This window comes from Dermacentor albipictus, chromosome 4 (assembly GCF_038994185.2).
Source record: "Dermacentor albipictus isolate Rhodes 1998 colony chromosome 4, USDA_Dalb.pri_finalv2, whole genome shotgun sequence".
Classification (NCBI taxonomy): domain Eukaryota; kingdom Metazoa; phylum Arthropoda; class Arachnida; order Ixodida; family Ixodidae; genus Dermacentor; species Dermacentor albipictus.
The window spans coordinates 69,838,090-69,852,588 of record NC_091824.1 but is presented as its reverse complement, the minus strand read 5'-3'; the positions used below and the strand labels follow the sequence as shown (position 1 = coordinate 69,852,588).

The following is a 14,499-nucleotide window of genomic DNA, read 5'->3' as shown; positions in this document are numbered from 1 at the left end:
GGTTATCAATGTGCGCACGGCGTAAATCGGCAGCGCTTCCCGTTCCGCCGATGCTTCCGGCTCTCGTGACCATTGGCACCTCGTTAACCTCGACAAAGGGCCCCCGAAATAGGAATGTCTAGGTGCGTCGGGCACTCGTAAGGGTGGTGCTCTTCCCGACTTCCGACAGCCCTAGCGTGAACCAGTGGCCCGTTGTACGGCTTGTATCGGCTCGTTGCAATGCGCGAGGACTTTTTTGACGGAGTACTTGACTTTTTCTTTTAACTATCGTGCGTTAGGGGCATACAACTTGGATGTTGCAGCAGGCAACAGTATTGATAGGATGTGCCATCTCCGAGCGACACATCGTCATGATTTGTCTCGCTTGTCTCCCTGCTGTCCTAAGAGACGCTTAACCGCTACGAGAGACACTGCATAGAGAACGAAACCGTATATGGATTATAATCTTCTTTCTGGCGTTTGCGGTGTGTTGCAGCGAATTCGTTATATCCGCATTAACTCGCTGGCTCCCTGATTCCGAGTGATGCGTATATCGAAATACTTCCAGTCGCATGTGAAAGGTGCCCCCGCATGCTTTGGCGTAGCATCGCCGCGGGGGTTATCGCTAATGTTGTGCCAAGTATACGGTATATTACGGCCGTGCTCCGCGTTTTCGCTGGCTCGTGTGTGATCGCTACATAGGCGTCGTTCGACTTTGCCCCTCGACTCCGCTCTTTGCGAGTGGGCGTCGATTGGCGCAGAGCTTGCGATCTCGAGTCAATTGCGACCTCGACATCGGAGCCAGGAGTGCGACGTTCGTTCGGCAACGGATTCGGCGAAGTACAAGTTTCGTGTCTTAAACGGCCACGCGTCTGTAGCGGCGAGATTTCGATCTCTGGCGCGCTTTAATCTCAGCTGTGCCGTATGCGCCGCGCGGAGCTCCTTTGCGTCGCTTCTAACCAGAATAGCGAAGAGGCACACGATCGGTTCGCTGTCCCAGTTCCGCCTGCTAACTATTTGGCGTCCTCGAGATGCGATAACGCTCGCGGCCAGCGAAAGGAGAGCGTGCCGACTTTCTTTTAGAGATGCGCCGACCTTGGCTTTCTCGCGACGGGCACACGACTTCCTGCAGCTATAGAGCGCGATCTGCGTGCGCGTTGGCATTATTTGAATGCGCAAAAGCGCGGGAAAGTTGAGTTGTGTAGAGTTGCCAGCTTGGAGATGTGGGCAGTACGGAAGGAATGGATCAAACAAGATGGCATCTTTATTGCTGTAGTATTAGCGAACAAACAATCACACCAAGGAAAACATAAGGGACATTATGCGTACTTCTTTATGGAATTAAATAAATTATAAATAAATGGAAATTAAAGTAGATGGAAGAACAACTGGCCGCAGATGGGATACGAACCCACGTTCGTATCCTACCCATATATTTCGCCGCGCTGACTCAGTGGCCATGCTGTTCTAATTCCGAGCACGTGATCGCGGTTTCAGTTTACCGCCCTCGGCGGCCGCATACTCATCGGTGCGCGAAGCAAACGCTTAAAGAATTTACCAAGAAACGTCAGGTTGTCGGCATGAAGCCGAAGCCCTTTACTACGACGTCTGTCAGGGCGCCTGGCGTGCTATGGAATGTTAACCCCCGTGATTCAATGAATCACGCACACACGCGGGCATTACACCCGGCACCTGCTGGCTTGGAGTTCACGTTGTTTTCTTGTGCGCCCGTAGTGACCGGTCTGGTGCTGGCCCGCGAATGTGTTCGGATATTTCCGGAGCGTTATAAAACGACGCGGGCGGCTCTGTGTCTGCCGAGAATAAACGCACAGACACGCCTTAGTGCTGCTGCCGGCTGTTTCGTGCCGCGAAGTCGTAAAAAAAACATGTGGTCGTTCTGACGTCAGTAGCGACCGCCTTACGCCGGGAGAAAACGCTCGCAACAATGCCTGCCTTCTCTCGGGTATGTGTACTGGCTCGCTATACACGGGATTATTGTGCGAACGAAACCTTTCTCAAATCCTTGGGGGTACAAATAGGGTACGGCCATTGTTACGTGAGGAACATCGCGACGACGAAACACGTAACTGCCTCCATCGCCTTCTTCATATTTCCGTCAGCCCCTGTCCTCTTGCTTTCCTTCTTTTCTTTCTTGAAGAAAAGCAAGAACAAAGTGGGGTATTAGTATCGTCATCTTTTGGTACTCTTGTAGCCGGTGCTATACCTAGTTCGAGACTTTTGCATATAGAACGATGAGGAACATGAGGTGGCTTCACCCTGGAGAAAAGTGCATGATTTATTAGGAAACTCAGAAATACTTTTTTTAAGGAAGGAACGCAAGATTTCGTTCCACGCATAGCAGTACAGACTTAAAGAACTTTTCCGGCAAACTCTCGAACCTGAATGTAGTGGTCTTCGTGTATGTAGGTTCGGCAATAGGGTACGCTCGGCGACAGCGGTGCTCGGGTCTGGCTGTGGTAGGCGAAGGGGAGGCAGGCCGATGGCCGCACGTGGCACAATGTACAAGAAACATGGTCTGGCGTGCAAAAGCATTCCACGTTATCTCCTTTTCATCAGCGCCCATAATTGACGTCTGTGGCTTCATCGGTCTCTGGAATTCTGTCAGAGCTGTACTTGCAGGCGAATAGGAAAATTTCCTAATCCACTGTCAGATGGGTGACATCATCGTAGGAGGTTTGCAGCCTTTATTCCCAAAACACGTGCAGGGCGAAGCGTACTAGCGTTGTTAGATGAGCAAAATCAGAACAAGGTGAAAGCCGGAGCCAACGTTTCGACGAGTGGACTTCTCTTTTTCATGGCGACATTATGTGGCTAGAGTCGCACATCACCGACACTAAATGCCCATTGTCGAACCCATCACAGGAGAGAAATGCACCATGAGGTAGTTTAAAGGAATGTCACTTCGCGAAATCTCCAAACTCGTTTGCCGGTGTCCAACGGGTTGCCACGAATCACCGCAGTAGGAACTGACACTGACGAGCGCGTTGGCTTGTTGACCATTGTCGCGTTCTCCGTGAGCGACTGGTTCCGCAGGGTCAGCGCCCGATCGCAACAGTTGTTACGAACGGCCTGCAAGGGTACCGACCTTCAAAATTTTCCCAGCCAGGCGCAGCTGCGAGCGTGGCGAGCTTCCCCGAAGCGACCAGTGAAGCCTTCCCCACCTGTCGCGGCGACTCGTTTTGTCGGGACGACGGTGTGCCGCACAACACCCCCTCGGCGCCGCTATGACCAAGCGCGATCAGTGGACGAACTGTTAGTGAAACGCCAACGCCTTCACGGTTCGACTGAAGCAGGGGGAATTCCTGGAAGGAGATTCTTTGCGGTGCCTTCTCATGAGCCTTTGAAGACGCCAGAAAATGGACAGCCGCTGCGGCCGCTGTACGAGGTCAGCTCGGGGATTAAGAGGCGCCTGCTCGGGTCAAGCACCGTTACCACGTGAACCCACTCACTTCGGCGTGGTCAGTGAAAGCTGTGCGGAATTGTGTGTTAACCCCCCCACCCAGAAGGTGGGTTGGCTACGATGACTGTGAACACTCCGAGTTTGTAGCAGGTTGAACGGCCGTTTTTCCCTCACCTAGGGATCTAGGGTGGACAGAGTGTTTATAAGGAGCTGTTGTGCGGCTTCTGAGGGTGCATTCCTCTCGCAGTCATGTTAAACTGATGAAATTTAACGTTCTCATGTAAATACTGTAAATAAACCCGTATTCCTTGTTCTCGATGAGAAGCAATCCTTCCCTTCAACAACGTCCTCAGTTTGCATAAGTTGGGCGACGGCATGGGCCAGCTACCATCTATTTCATGCCCGACCCCAAACATTACACAGTGTAGCCGTCATTACATCAAAGCCTTCCAAAGCCGCCTACCATTTCTTCTCTCGCTTTTTTTTTCTTTTTAGTTACAATGTATGGATGTGAATGTCTAGCAAAAAATTAACCTGGCTACCGTTCATGTGTGGCATAAGCTTTTTTAATGCACACATGTTTCTAACTAGTATAGCCAAATTCTACGGCAGCCAAATAGCATATCTGCGCACTGGCTGCTGATGCAGTTAACAATGCGGCACGTGGCCAGCCGCCAGTTTTTAGAGCAATTAGCGCGCAGCCCTTTTAATATGGCATGATTGTGTCGACTGTAGAGATTGCCTGGATCGGGAGGCCCTGAAGAAAACCTGAACCTGCGATAACACAAGACAAACCTGACGTGCTATACTGCGCTTGATTTGTCGTTATCTTATTCGTAGTTTCGAGAAGAAAGGGGTTTAACCGACGGGACCGATCTTTATTAGTCATATTATGAGAAGCGAACAGACACACCAAGGAAAAGACAGGGGAAATCACTTGTCCTTACTAATTGAATTAAAGAAATGATAAATTAATGGCAATGAAAGTGGATGAGAAAACACCTTGCTGCAGATGGGGATCGATCCCACGTCTTCGCATTATGCCTGCGATGCTCTAACCAATTGAGCTACCGCGGCGGGGTTTCCCCATCCACTTTCTTGGGTATTTATGTGTTACTAGTAGAACCAACCTTGGTTAGCCAGCGTCACCACTCACAAACTTATGGTTTTTCATTTCTGGCGCTGTTTCTGGCAGAGACAGGTGTGCGCAGTGTTGCTTTCACTATACGGCGCCGACGTGATGGTCATTGATGAGAAGTGACATTTTACGCGAACATTTCTCGGAACACTTGCTGACATCGCACAACAGCACAACACCGGGAGTGGAATGTCACTCTGCGACATTTATGCATACGTCGCATGTCAGTGACGTGCGAAGGCGCGATGGGCCTTTCAATGCGTTTGTGATGTACGATGCAAGCGGGCGTCGACAAAAAGCGTCGCATGTGCACAGTGCCCTCTGGAGCTCCATGGGTGTCGCCACATTAGCCTGTTGACAGCTGTTGTTGGAAAAATATGGGCGAGGCCTTTGCCCTGCAGTGGGCGTAACCAGGCTGATGATGAGGATGATGATGATGAGCTGTAATTATCATGGTGTTAACAGCGCAAAAGGTAGACGGGAGACGAGACGAGAAGACGACACCACGAACGCTGCCTCCCCCCCCCCCCCCCCCCTATCAAGCGCAGCGCTTGTGGTGTCGTCTTCTCGTCTCGTGTCCCGCCTACGTTTTGCGCTGTTATCACCAGGATGGAAAACCAACAAGCCGAAGCTGCTGTTCTAGCTGTAATTAACCATGACCCCCCTCAAAAGCATCGCGGAAACTGCAGCGCTTACGTTTCTGCTAACGTGCAAGTCCATATGGGATGCAGATATAACTGTAGAGAGGACGGGGAGAGGAGGCAGAGAATGGGTAGAAGCGACGCAGTCGCGAAACGATTGAATAGCAGCCTTCCCACTCTCGCAGTTCTCATACAGGGGGAGAGGGCGCAAGAGAGATTTAAAAAAAATGACGTGAGAAGGCAAGGAAACAGCGGTTGCGGGCAAACTGAACGTACGGTACGCGTCTGCTGTTTTCGAAAAATAAACGCCATGCAAGTTTGTCAAGCTGACAACTGACGCGGGGCGTTTAGACGCAAAGCCGAATTAAAACACCGTAGGGTTTAGGCGACACCACGGAAGCGGTAGCACAGTCAAATCAACACTTATGTGCCCGCAGCGGTAGCTTTGCAGCTGTGGCATTGCTCGAAGTCGAGGGTTCAATCCCGATCGTGGCAGTCGCATTTGGACGTGTGCGAAATACAAAAACGCTCGTGCACTTAGGTTTTGGTGCACGTTAAAGAACACCAGAGTGCCCAAGTTAATGCGGAGCCCGCCACTACGGCGTGCCCCGTAAGCCGGTTGAGGTTTTGGCACGTACAGCCCCATAATTCTGCCAGCACTTCCTTTTCCCTTCCCCCAGTGTAGGGTGGCCAACCGGGCTCAGTGCTGGTTGACCACCCTGCCTTTCATTTATCGTTTCTCCCCTTTCTCTTTGCCGCGATGCGATGTGTCACTTGAGGCAATGGTCACAACCCTCTCGGAGCTTATGAGCCATGGCGCACAACAACGCCTCAAGCAAACACGTCTCACTGTGCGTACTGTGCGGTACACAGACAAACAGCAGTAGTGCACGCAAGGTAACTCATCACTCTGATATTGGTATTGAAGAAATGACACGTTCGCCGTCAACGTCGCCGATAATTATGGTCACTCAAAGCAAACAGCATAGAAAGCTTCGCTTACATCGATTCGCACAGTGCGTGGGATCTGCATATTTTGTTATTATGATTTCGTTTCACTGGGGCAGAGCTGGCCAATGTGTTCGAATCGAAACAGGAGGAATAAGCCTTGTCGTTATGACGCGGCAATTTAACTTCATTGACAACATTCCTCTTTCCTTCGTGCGCATGATCGTCGGAGGTTTGACATCCTGGTTCGCCAAAAGTAGTGGTTTGTATTTTGTATGTACGTTGGGGGGCAGCTTGGGCAGGGAGTAATCTCTCGCCCGGACAGTTCTGGAACGGGCTTTTGTTCAGTGTCTGCGGTTATTTCAGCGCCTGTCGGGGCGCAGCGTTTCGTGGACGCGGGCAGGCGCAGATGACAGCGGCGCGGTGGACGCTTCGCCGTCGTCGTCGTCCCCGTCGGCGACATGCGGCAACTGCTCGCTGAGCAAGGGCTCGCGTGACAAATGGTCGCCCGGAGTCGGGGAAGCCCGGCCGCCGGCGAAGTGAGCCGTCGGAGCGACTAATTGGGCCGCCTCGTTTTTCGCGCGTCGAAACCCGTTGTGGTGTAGACTGGTGGCTCCGTGTATCAAGTGGTTTGTCGAGCGCGCACGTCTTCGTCGAGTCTTTCTCCTTGTGTGTGTGTGTGTGTGCGGTGTGTGGCGTCGTTGCCTCCGCGGTTGCGTTCTGCTTGCTAAGTAGCGAAAGCCGTTTGCTGCTTGCAGCGGGGTCGCGTTTGAGTCGTGGTTCGTGACGCGGTCGCTCCGGTGCGGGGCTGGGATTCTGGCCTTTCTATTCATCTCACCCCCCTTTCTCTCTCTCTCTGCTTGTGTTTACATGTGGCCGCGTCTAGTGATATGTAGATCCCTCCTTTTCAGAGCCCTGCGCATGCATTACCTGCTGGTCGCCGTTGCCGCCGTCCCCCTACTCCAGCGGAGCCTGGGGGGAATGGAAGGGGGGGGGGGGTGCTTGGCTGAGGGGTGTCCAACGGCCGCGTAAACCACGGCTTCTGGACGCACGCACTGCGCTCTCGCGCGGCGGCCGCGTTGTTCCGTGGAAGGGGTCTGCTGAATTTCCAAGCGCGCCGCTCCGTCTCTGTCCGTTCTTTACGCTCTTGCATCTCTCAGGTTTCTCCGGGTCGCTTTCTAGACAGCAGGAGCGCTGTGTGTATGGGCACACTGGTGGCTTTGGCTCTTGCGCTTTCTTCGTTTCCGTTTTGCTTAGCCGGAGGCAGGGCTCTCCTCTGGCCGCCGTCCTAGACGAGCAGGTTGATGGTCCCTCGCGCCAGCCATGCGAACAAGCAGAGGAGGAGGCAATTGGCAGAGAAGGTTTGCTGGATCGAGTGGCAAAGCGTGATTTTTGGCCGATTACCCCAGAGTGAGTTGCGCCATTACATTGAGAAACAACCATGACGATGATTTATTGGCATAATTACCTGGGATGCTTGAGCTATTCACGTAATCGATGCATGGAGCCACCCGTTGTGGTGTAGACTGGGGGCTCCGTGTATCAAGTGGTTTGTCGAGCGCGCACGTCTTCGTCGAGTCTTTCTCCTTTTTTTTTTTGTGTGTGTGCGGTGTGTGGCGTCGTTGCCTCCGCGGTTGCGTTCTGCTTGCTAAGTAGCGAAAGCCGTTTGCTACTTGCAGCGGGGTCGCGTGACCGCCGTGTTACTCGAGAGAGAGAGAGAGAGAGAGAGAGAGAGAGAGAGAGAGAGAGAGAGAGGGAAACTGCTATCCGCCTCACTGTATCAGGATGATGCGAGAGAGAGCCGCTTTAGTGTCTGTATCAGAAAAGCAAACTTCAGAATCGACGAGAGATTAACATAAGAGATAAAACTTCGCGGTGGCTATTTTTCGTGAACCGAACTGCCAAATATTCCTTTACAGCGAGCAAATATGTGCTCTTTTGTGTCAGATATGTGTCATTTGATTAAATTACACTTACTTTAGATTGTGGGTTGCCTCTGAACACAACGCTTATTTATACTCGTGCACAACTTTCTGTGGCTCTGAAGGGAAAGCTACGGAGGCAAAGCGGGCACAAGTGAGAGCGCTTCTGAAAAGAGTCCCGTGTTTTCATTCACGTTAGGTTAGGCTGGGGAAGAGAAACCATGCGTACCTTATTAGCAACAGTTAACTACCGCAGAACACACCACCGAGTTTAAAAGTTTACTTATTATTTTGCGGCTTTTTCCTTCGGCGTCTATGCAAATGCGAAATCGGCCACTTGGAAGTTTCGTCGATTCAGCGTCTGTTCCGAGCAACCAGAAGCACTCTCAAACGCTGCCGGACTACATGGCGCGTTAACACCTCTGCAGCGGCCACGCGCCCCTAGCTTTCCCTCTATAGCTAGCTACACAAAGTTGTCCGCCTTGTCTAGTCAAAATCCCTATATCATTTTAGTCTCACTTCTCAGGTCACCGCCACCGCAGTTGGTGCCTGAGCAGAGGGGCGACTACATCGTCGCAATTCTTGTTCGGGGCCGCGAAAGAGGTCGTGCAGCGAAACTTGATGCTTATTGCTCCGACAGCTGACCTCCACCGACCCCCCCCCCTCTCTCTCTCTCTCTCTCTCTGAATATTTCCCCCAGTCATGTAGTGACTGCCACCGCATTTTATTTTGTTTCCTCTGCTTCGGTTTGTCCAAATTCAGTATTTTTCTTATTTCTTTCTGCTGAACCTGACTGCTGGCGTCGCAATGACCTTTCTTTTTTTAATTTTTCCTTCTTTCTTTTTGCCCATCTCGCGGGAAGGATCAAGAATAGAGAGGCGAAGGAGAACGAGAAATGCGCAGAAACGAGGTTTGACATTACGGCATAATTAGTGCGGTTAATTACGCGCCTACACGGGGGAAACATAAGTCCGACAAAAGATAAAGCGAGAGGTTTGTCTCTTCCTCTCTTTCGTCGGCCCGTAAATTAAGCGGTGCGGCACACTGGCGAAGTGTAAGGTTCATTAGGCGCGTGCTGGCGGCGCTGCTAAGCATGGGACCAGGGGGAAACGCGAGAAGGAGAAAAAAAGATAGAAAGAAAGAAAGAAAGAAATGGAAGAGTAAGGGGAGAAAAAAAAAAAGAAGGAAGACGAGAAGAGGACGAACTAGATGCGCCGCCGCGCGCAGGATCGGAGTGTATGCAGCGACGACGGGGAATACGAGTAGAGGAACGGAAAAAGACAAAAGGAGCGATGAAGCGAGAAGCGGTGTAGTCTAGTGTCGCGGCGCGGGCCATGGGAGGTGGGCATTGCGGTGCGCGGGACGTCGTTCGCGTAGCGAGAGCTCTCGCTACGGTGCTGAGGGTGCACTACGTGCGCTACGCGGGGGCAGGCTAAAAGCGTCAACAGAGCGTACGTGACCGGGGCCCGGCTGATGCGGCGTCTGCGGCGGGCCTCGAAGAAGAAGAAGAAGCCAGCTAATGGGCCGGGCGGATGCCGCTTGACCAGATAAGGAGAGCGTCTCTCGCTCTCCTTCTCTCCGGGGCGATTCGTAGGTGGACGCGCGGCCGGACCTTCCGTAGTGGACCGTTCGTTGCAGGCTGGCTTCATTCGCATACGGTGGACGAGTGTGTCTCAATGAAAGAAAGAAATAATGGGCTTTCGCGGTCACATGCGTGAATGCGAATCGACAGGCGAGGAGGAGAGAGAGAGAAAGACTCTTTCAATAAAACGTAAGGATGCTTAGGCAAACGACATTAAGGTGAGTGCGATGACAGGTCAAATGATGCATACACAGAACGCACACGAGACCTAGCGTATCGAATTAAAAGTATCTAGTGAAGACCGATGTGGGCGAACGAGGCTGCAGATCAATCCGTATAATGTACTACTCTCATTCCCTCCGAGCCCAAGATTCAGGTAGCACCCTGTGTGGCCAATATATGCGTTAGCGCAGGATAGTGGTGTACGATATACACTGCATAGTTTCGATTTATAAAGCACAAAGTTGGCTTTGGGATTTCCCTGACACAGTTTGCAGAGCTTTCACTTCATGCTCGATTTCCGCGCCGGTGTTCTAGTTTGCTTTCTTTGTCTTCTAGAGTTTTATTGCTAAAACTCTTAATGTATCGATCAGTGGGTAAGATGGAGGGAGCGATAAAGGAGAGGGTGTATGCTGCGTCATCGGCCGCGGACTCCATTGCTGTCTAGTTGAAGCAGCGACCTCGGCTGGTCTTTTGCTCTAGGAAAGACATAGGCAAGTGCTTCTTTGGCTTCCGTAACCCGAGGTAAACTGCAGTGTTCACCATGGCACAGTTGGTGTCCATTGTGGAGGGCAGTAAAATAAGTTACATGTTTTCTGTACGGGCTAATTAACTGGCTTCAGCACCGACGTGACAGCGCACTGGTTCCTAACGCTTGAAACTTTACGGTGTCCCCTTAAGCGCCGTGTAACTTATGTGTCCAAAGGTGCTGTTGAATCCTGCGGGATAGTGTAATTAGTTAGTTACTGAAAACTTTATTGAGCTCTAGTAACTGTGTTCTTCTGCGGCTGGGGCGGATACGACCGCTAAGCGTTCGCAAGGGTAGCTCACCAAGTCAATGCATTTCTTAGCTGTTTCCGCACCGAATTACCAACGCACCAACCCGCTAAAGTTACACTTAATTCACTATCCCGCAGGGAAGACTACCCTGCGGGATAGTGTAGTAATTTTCCTCCGGCCTTTCTCCGTTGAGTAGGGCGGCAACAGGAGAAGAGGATATAGGAAGCCTTAGCGGGTTGGTGGCGTTGGCGATTCGGTGCGGAAACAACTAAGAAATGCATTGGCTTGGTCAGCTACCCTTGCGAACCCTTAGCGATCGTTTGCATAGATCGACGAACGCTGTGCATGATGCAACGAACAAGTGCGACTTGCGTCAATCGTTTCCCATTGGAAGTGGCTGGAGCGGTAGCTTCACTGGTTGCTTGTGCGCTTTACGTTGTCCAGACCGCTGTTTTGCTGGGTGCTTGTTGTAGGCAACGTTATTTGCGGTACCTTAAAGTTGTGGAGATACTTCAAGTGGTCACTGGGGAAGAAACAGACTCCTGAAACTTGAGGCAGCTTGTGCGAGGGACAGGAACCGCTCAGGAGGGGCACCGCATTCTTTCTTCGCCTTGTTAATACCGTTTCACTGCTATTCACACCCTTACTTGTTTTTTCGTTTGCTCGTTTTTAATGAGAGAAACGGCGAGCCATATATTATGGCTGTGATGGAAACTGCAATGTTATATCGTGTGCTGTCCTGAATAGCTATTCCAGGTGAAAGGGGGAGATAGGTGGCGCAACCACAGTATACACTCTTGCCGCAAACGAAAGTATGGTTATGTCTCGTCGCTGTCATTAACGTTATAAGCGCAAGCAGGCAGTGATTGAACATGTGTATATCGAGTACGTAACGTCCTACAATACAAGGCGCGAATTGAGGTGGAATCCTATCACAAGCATCGTACCGCTCAGAGTTTGCTCTAGATTGTGCTGCACGCAAGATAGCCTACATGTAGATACGTGAGCAGAACCGGCGGCGCCGTCTTCAATTGAGTCTTGATCGCTTCAATTACAAAGGCAAAATTAAACAGAACGCACCAGAAAGCGAGCTGTAGTTTCGTTCAGTGTATCGCGCGTGTAGTAGTACCAATTGGTTGTCTATTAGCGCCCAAGAAAAGGGAAGGCAATGAAATTGCCTTTCCACTTTGTGATTGTCTACCCCAGTTTGCTGACGCCTGGACGGCGATCAGCAGGGAGGGTGGAGCAACTTGCGCAAGCCGCGCTCGCTCCGAAAGGAACCTGCGAGGGTTACTCGGGACTTGCACCTGTCTGACTCAGCGATCGTCCTAACGAACCGCGTGTTTCCCGAAGTTTCGCGCGGATGCCCTGCTGCTAGGTGGCACTTTACATTGCATGTGTGATGAGGTAAAGGGTAGGTTGGGCAATTGATAGAGGGAAGAACGGACGTGGTAGGTGCAGGCAGTGTATAGCTGCGCTTGCATGCGTGTGTGTGCGTGCGTGCGCGCGTGCGTGCGTGTGCGCGCGCGCTTATCTGCGAGGCCTCCTGTATAGCGCCGCTTCTGTTTGGATTTCGTGAAGCGTGGATGCACTGCAGCACGAGGTGCGCGCCGTAGTTTGCTTTCCGTGTTTTGTTAGTATTTTTTTTCTCTCATATCTCGTTGCAGCGGAACTGCTGGCACGTCACACTCTGGGAAACTGTGCCGCGTGTGTCACGCTGCGAGATTGACGCGTCCTTTCAACGCCGAGCCGCGTTTTGCTTTTCCTTCGCCATTCAAGTGGAGCCGTGGCCTGCTTGATGGCGTTGGCCTGTTTCCTTGTCTTGTCTTTCACTTTTGCCTGTATTCGAAGGCGTCGTTTTTTCTGTTCTTGTTGATCGACGTTGCTGCGCAAGGTTCACAGCAGTGCTGTGGGCTGCCTAGGCGCCATCCTTGAGGTCACCGGGGAATGTCTGCTCGCGCTTCCTGATGCCTAGCGTTGCGTGTTGTCAGCTCGAAACGAGAATAGGCCGGGGGGAGGTGGAGGGAGGGGCGGTATTGCCTTGGAAAAGCTGACTTGGTATCCATGGCGGTGAGCGAGGTAATTGGCGGCCGTTATTTTCATTGTTCCTTGTACAGCGCCGTACCAGAATACTTTAGCATAGACAATAAATTGTATACTGTGTGTACGCTTGACCACCTAACTTACCTGGAGTGTAGTGGGTGATGTTATATTGTAGCGCGTTTTCATTACACATCGAAGTGGAGGTTATTCCGTCTATGTCTTCAATTAAATGTATACCTTTTCTACACGTGAACGGGAGCAGCCGGAGGGGCGTGCTGCTTTCAGCCACTCCGAAGTTATTCATCGTTTCGTCGGCTCGCACTCTTCATCGCGCATGTTGTAAAAGTAGACCCCTCGAACGCCTTTTCGTTTCCGCAACATCTGGGTCTAAAACGGCGCGCTCCACTTTCGTAAATGTGAATGCGACTGAGAGAAAGTGCCTGCATATTGGGCGAAAGCGCTGCCACCGGGTCGGCTTCGCCACGAGGTCGCAGGCGGCAACAGCCGGTGACGTAATACTTACAGCCATCGCTTTGAACGCCGCACTGTTTCTGTTCGCGAGGTTCGGTGTGCGCTGGCGCTCGTTAAATAGAGCCCGGGGCCGCGCAATATGGTGCCCCGGGGTCGGTGCTGCTTATAACGTGCGCTAGAGGGCCTATATAAACGTGAGGAGGGGGCGTTGTTGTTGCTCCCCGCTTCACTCTACGACGCGGGGCGTTGTGTGTGCGTGTATATATATGTGTGTGTATACGCGTATGGCTTGCCGCCCTGTATACTTGCGCTTTCGTATGTGCCTGCGCACACCCCGAGCGCCGGTGCTCGCTGTACGGTGGCGATATAGCGCTCTCGCCGGGTGCGACCCCTGTTCGTCGCTAAACGCATTACAACGCGGAGGCCGCGTCCGCCGCGCGCGTGTCCCCAATTAAATTAGGCCTGCCGAGAGGCGGCGAGCAGCAGCAGCAGCACGGCCGTGCGGAAACAGCAGAAGCAGCACCCGCGCCCCCTGGCGCCCTTCGTCGTCGTGCGGCGATGGGCTCTCGCGAGTCGACGCGCTTGTTTGTCGGCAGAACACGAGTCACTTAAGATGGTAAATAGCCCTGACTCGGGCCTCATCTCTTCCGTTGCTGCTGCTGCCGCCTGTTGTGCGAGCGCCCTGCGGAGCAGAAGGAAAAAAGAAAAAAAAAAAGTCTAGGGAAGCTGGACGTTAGCAGTGCGCGTTCTGGTTATGTAGCTTCCCGGTGCGTTTGGTCTTTTGTTCTTTTTGCAATCTGCAATGTCTCACGTTGCGTACACGCGCGGCCGCACATTTTGTGTTGGCCCCGGGGCCGCTTGGCTCTGCTCCCTATGGGCGCACGCGGACCCTCTCTTTCAAGGTTTGGGGATAATGAGAAAAGCGGCGCGACTGGAGGATTGTTTGTAAGGCAGCGCCCGCTCCCTTGCCACCTACCGCTTGTTTCTTCGCGATTTTTTCTTTGCCCTCTGTCTCTGTCATTTCTTTTTTTCTTCTTCATTGTCTGGTTTTTCTCGCACGGGAAATCCACTTACCGTTCAGGTGGGACCTGCGCGGCAGAATTAAATATAGGGATGGGAACAGGCTTCTGCGAGGCTCGACTCTTGAACTCGGTTAAGACCGAGACTCGTGCTCTGGGCCAGAACGCGGAATGAGGTCGACGTCGGGTTCCCTCATGGGCCCGTCTTACTGTAGCGTTTTGGTTGCGTCGGGCTCAAAGATTGAAAGATCCAAGAAGGTAGACGTAAAAAAAAAAACTATATATATAAACACTGTATACTCACCGCACAGACTCAGCGCCGATGGCACCGCGCTG

At 52.1% G+C, this 14,499-nt stretch overlaps 1 protein-coding gene and 1 non-coding gene across 9 annotated transcripts in view; one reads left to right on the top strand and one right to left on the bottom strand.

Moving 5' to 3' along the window:
• The window catches only part of LOC135902051 (poly(rC)-binding protein 3-like), a 458,527-nt gene that overhangs the window by 19,322 nt on the left and 424,706 nt on the right, over window positions 1-14,499 (top strand). The gene's annotated exons all lie outside the window — the stretch shown is intronic.
• On the bottom strand, window positions 4,405-4,477 carry TRNAM-CAU (transfer RNA methionine (anticodon CAU)). The gene has a single exon. It is a non-coding gene; the product is annotated as a tRNA-Met (tRNA).